Consider the following 5,124-nt stretch of genomic DNA (forward strand, 5'->3'; position numbering starts at 1 on the left):
GCTGCTGGGGCCCGCCGACTGGTGGGTCCCGCCGGCTGCCGGCCCCTTGGTCGACAAGGCAGGCCCCACTGTCCAGGACCTGGTCGGCGGCTGGTTACTGTTGCTCTATCTTGGTGACGTGGGCTTCGTCGAGGTAGGCGTGGCTACAGTGCCGCCGCCCGGCGGGCGATCTGTAGCCTCACCGCGTCTTGTCTCCTTAATGGGGCGTCTCCTTCGAGGGAGGCGGCAAGCCGGCTGCGGGGAGCCGGCTCTGTCTTGGGCCGACTGGGGGAGGCGTGGCCGCCTTCGGGTGTCTCTCTGCCCGAAGGGGCCCACCGCCCATGGCCGTACTGGCAGCCCATCGTGGATGGCATCAGGGTCAACATGGCAACAGTGTTGCGCCGGACGGGTCATGGTCACCCGTACGGCGCACTGTGCCGATCGTGCTCCGGGATTTGGGGGTGGCAGGCTTTACTGTAGCCACGCCCCGTCTCATCGCCGCTAGGTGGATGCAAACTTTGAGGGTACGGTCTCGACCGCTTTATGGGAGCCGGCTTCTTGGAGTCGGCCTCCTCGCGGCCGGCTTCTCGAAGTCGGCCCTCCCATGGCTTTCTTCATGAGGGCTAAAGTCGGGCCGCCTTCCGAAAGCCGGCCTGGGTGACAGCCAGCAAGGGGAAGGCGGCCCCATGTCTTGGATTCTTGAGAGCCGGACGGGCTCGTAATTTTTTCAGAAGGGCCAGGGGAAGCCGGCTAGGCTACCCATGGCTATTTACTCCGACAATGATACGTTATGGCATCTTATTACTTATAGCCCATTTTCTGGGCAAAATGCATCCCTCCTCGTCTTGAAAGATTTCCGGCCTAGCAGGGTGTAGAAAAGCAAGTAGGCCTACGTTGGTTATTCTGCAAAAAACAAAATAGCTGGCTAGCAATTTTCAGAAAGGAAAGAAACAAACTGGGCTGGCCATGTGCTAAACATATGAAATAAAAGCCTGGGCTAGACGGGCCACGGGTCCTGCACAACCCAGTTGATACCCTTCTCCGTCCCGAAAAAACAAAATTACTGCGCGCGCTGCTGGGTCCCTACTGTCATCCTCACCATGTACAGTCATCTCCTTATTCCTCTTGGTTCTTGACCATGTTGACAACACCGGAGGGCGGCGCCGCGGCGAGCGAACCAAGGCGGAGGACGATGGTGAGGCCTCGGATGGGAACGAACAGGAGCCGGGTCAGATCATAGCCAGCCGTGGGAGGCGGGAGCAGGCGGTCCCGCCGGCGCTGGTTTGGCTTTGGCAGCTCGAGGAAGAAGAGACTGAAGAAACGCGACAGCCGTTGAAAGTCAATCCAATGGTCAAGGTTGACACGATCGTTTTGTTGACTAAGCGGACACCAAGTAGCATACTTTTTTATATATAGGAAGAAAACTGTGAGGAAAATGCGTTCGTCTGCCGTCCTCCTCACAGGGAACATTCGCCACATAAGTGACTAGCACCCTTGGTTTTCAACCGAGAGGTCTTGGGTTCGAGTCCCAGGAACTCTCAATTTTGTCCTCCTTCCTTTCTCGCAAAAAAGGGGAAAGAAAATCAAAGACTTGGGAAGGCGTACAGAACAAGCTAGTGTACCAGTAATGAGACGTTGCCGAGTTTTAGAAAAAAGAAAGACGTGCTCCTGTAGCTGGTTCAAATCCAAACCTAGACTATGACTATATATGGTGCTATGCTACTCTGCAAGTAATGAAACTGACATATCCAACATTCGCTTCTCCTCTTCTCTACTTACTCTGCCTAGCATCAGAAGCTCTGGCCGTAGCAACCATGTCCGTTGGCTGCTCGTCCACCTTCTCTTCAGCAGGAAACAACCAGATATGCGCCAAGTCGCAACCCATACCATCGCCTGTGGGTCTCATCAAACCCTCGCCGGCACGCGCACCGCAGCCGATTGCTCATTGGAACCCGCTGCCATTGGTGTGGTGCCACTGCTGCAAATCACGCAGAGTCATCCGTCGCGTCTCAACCACAATCCGCAACCCTGGCCGAGTCTTCTACAAATGCCCGAATCATGGGGTAATAATATGTTTAAGTGTTGTTCTGCTGCTTTCAGTTGCTGATTTTTTAATAGTTTGGTTGATGATCTACCAATTTGATTCGTGCAGAAAAGGGAAGATTCGTGTGATTTGTATTTCTGGGAAGTTCCTGATGTGGGGGAATGCAACTATGCTGATTATTTGGTTAGCCAAGGAATCCCAATACCAGCAGGTTGGGGTGTTGGACAAGTAACTGAAGGAACGACTGAAGAGGAAGATGCAGAGCAGAAGCTTAAAGATGCAGTTCCTCTAATCATGGCCAAGCAACAGTTGCTGAACGGCCTTGACATTAATGAGGAGATGAAAGAGCTTGTGAAGATAATGGGCAAAATCGATGTGCTCTGTAGGATGATTGTCTCTTTATTTGCAGTGTATGTAGCACTTGTGATGTATTCAGTGGCTACGACATGAGCACTTTGCTGAAACTTGTAACGAATGAAACCTGTGTAGCAGGCTGGGCGTAGTGTTGTGAACATCTAATGATTTCTATTAACGGAAATTAGGGGGTATCCCCTTTTTCTCATATAAATAAATAAATAGCAGAGGCCCTGTCGGGTCATCTTTGTTCTCATTCGAAGACGTCGAGCAAATTGCAATCCAACAACAAACTATGTCATCAAATTCAAGTTTCACAGCCAAATATGAGTACAACTAAACAACAATGTCATCATGTTTTAGTTGTCATACAATCACCAAACACAAATCAGCATACATAACAAGTGATGTTCTTACAGCAAGATACTAAACAACATGTTCATCAGGTTTCAGTTATCATAGCAAACACAATTTCACATAGTAGATAAAAAACGTCTTCTGACAGGCAAATACGACAAAATCAATGTAATCATCATCCGCAGCAGCAGCGTCAACATCTTCGCCATGTGTATGAGTCTGAATCGTAATTCCCCATGGTGTCATCTTCTTCTTTGTCCTCAATGTCCTCGAATGTTGGCTTCTTCTTGATCAACTCTTGTATGTCCACAGCATGACAGGCGATCTTTTCACCGGCGTCATTGACGTGATGATTCTCAAAGATATTAGGAACATCGGTGTTATCTTGTACATTCAGGAGCAGTGTAAGCATCACCTTGTTGTGCAACTTCATTAAACGAATTCCTCTGCTCAAACCTTTGCAATACTCTTCAGTAATCACTACATGCAAATGTGTATTCCAAGAAAAATATCTGTGTTGCTTGATTTGCCAAAATAAAAGGCTCGTTGGTCTGGTACGCCGCCTTGACATTGATGGATTTAAAATAATCATCAGCTCTGGGTTTTGCGATCCTGGAAAACAGGTTATACCAACGACAGCAGAATAGAACCACACACCGATGATCCTCGAAATTGGAGATATACTGCAACTAAATAATGTCTGTTATGTTAGCATACATTTCAGTTGTCTCTTTGTCATATGTATCCGTGCTCATGATGGCACTGTTTTGTGTCTTCCTGCCTTCGTCTCGTGCAAGGGTGTTGTAGCGCACATCTCCAACAACGCAAGATTCATAATGTCTTACCCGAGTATTAGGACCCATTGCTAGTGAGTAAAGGGCATCATCAACTGCCTTCCCATCCTCCCGCATCTTCTTAACCTATGGTTAGAAAATAGACAAGCTGATCATCTTATGTACTCAATATATTAAAAAAACTGACAGTGCACTTCAAAAGCTTACATGGTTCTTGAACCATTCCGCAAATCCTGCCATAACCAGTTTGTCAATGTTTCTTGGATTTTGCGGCAGTAACTCCTCTTTGTAGATGCTGCACAACATAGTGATCGCGTCAAACATCTAAATATATAAGAATGTGCTGCAAGTTTAGTAGATTACGATGTATAAGCTGCAGTACTGCACTTACTTGATATCAATGTTGGGGATATCGCTTCTTGGCAACTTATCGGTCGACCCAAGATAAGAGATAAGTTGATATAAGGTAGTATCTCAGGACAGTTATCCAACACATACCAAACCATTTTGTCCAAATCTTTAGGTTTGTCCTCTTGTCGACTCTTCCCTGTAACTCGAACAGAATAATCGAAAACATTGAGCCCGGGATTGTCTTCACCCACCTCTTTGCTAAGCTGATCAGCTGTTTCAATGTATTTTGAGCAGAATGTCAACGCTTCTGTAGCAATGTAGGCCTCTGCAATGGAACCCTCGGGTCTAGCTCTGTTCCTAACATAGGCCTTGAAAGTGCCTAGCCGCCTTTCAATAGGGTACATCCAGCCATACTGTACTGGACCTCTAAGTAGTGCCTCATCAGGTAGATGAACAGCCAAATGCACCATCACATCAAAGAAGGCTGGAGGATATATCTTCTCAAGGTCGCATAGGATAGTTGGTATCTTTTCTCTAAGACGCTCCAAAGCATCTATCCTGATATTCCTACTACAGAGTTCCCTGAAGAATTGTCCCAACTTTGCAACTGCTCCGTATAAGTCAGGGCGGCCCAATCCTCTATGGATAACAGGTAAAACCCTTTGAAGTAGGACGTGACAGTCATGAGTTTTCAACCCTTGTACCTTGTTTCCATCTGCACTGACTCTCCTTTCAGGGTTGGAAGCAAATCCATGCGGGAATCTCACACGTGACAAGACCTCGCAGAATTCTTTTCTTTTTACCTTGTCCAAGACGTACACAGCTGGTGCCATATCCTGTGGTTTACCTTCATCTTGCACCTGCAAATCCTTTCTGATACCCAGGTGTGTCAAATCAATCCTAGATTTTAAGGTATCTTTCGTCTTGCCTTCAATATTAAGAAGTGTGCCGATAATGCTGTCACATATATTTTTCTCGATGTGCATCACATCAAGATTATGCCTTAGATCCTAATATTTCCAATACTCCAAGTCCCACAAAGTGGACCTGTGGGTAAACAATAATATCTCTTCTACCCTGCCACGCTTCCTTTTCCCGCTACCATTACCAGGATGGTTTCCTAGTGTAATACGCCTGACCTTCTCTAATTCCACTTGCAACTCATCGGCGGTGAGCCTCTTTGGCACATCACGGTTTTCATGCTTTGCATTGAACACATGTCTTCGGTATTTTCTAGGATGCGGC

Source organism: Triticum urartu, chromosome 7, assembly GCF_003073215.2.
Source record: "Triticum urartu cultivar G1812 chromosome 7, Tu2.1, whole genome shotgun sequence".
Classification (NCBI taxonomy): Eukaryota; Viridiplantae; Streptophyta; class Magnoliopsida; order Poales; family Poaceae; genus Triticum; species Triticum urartu.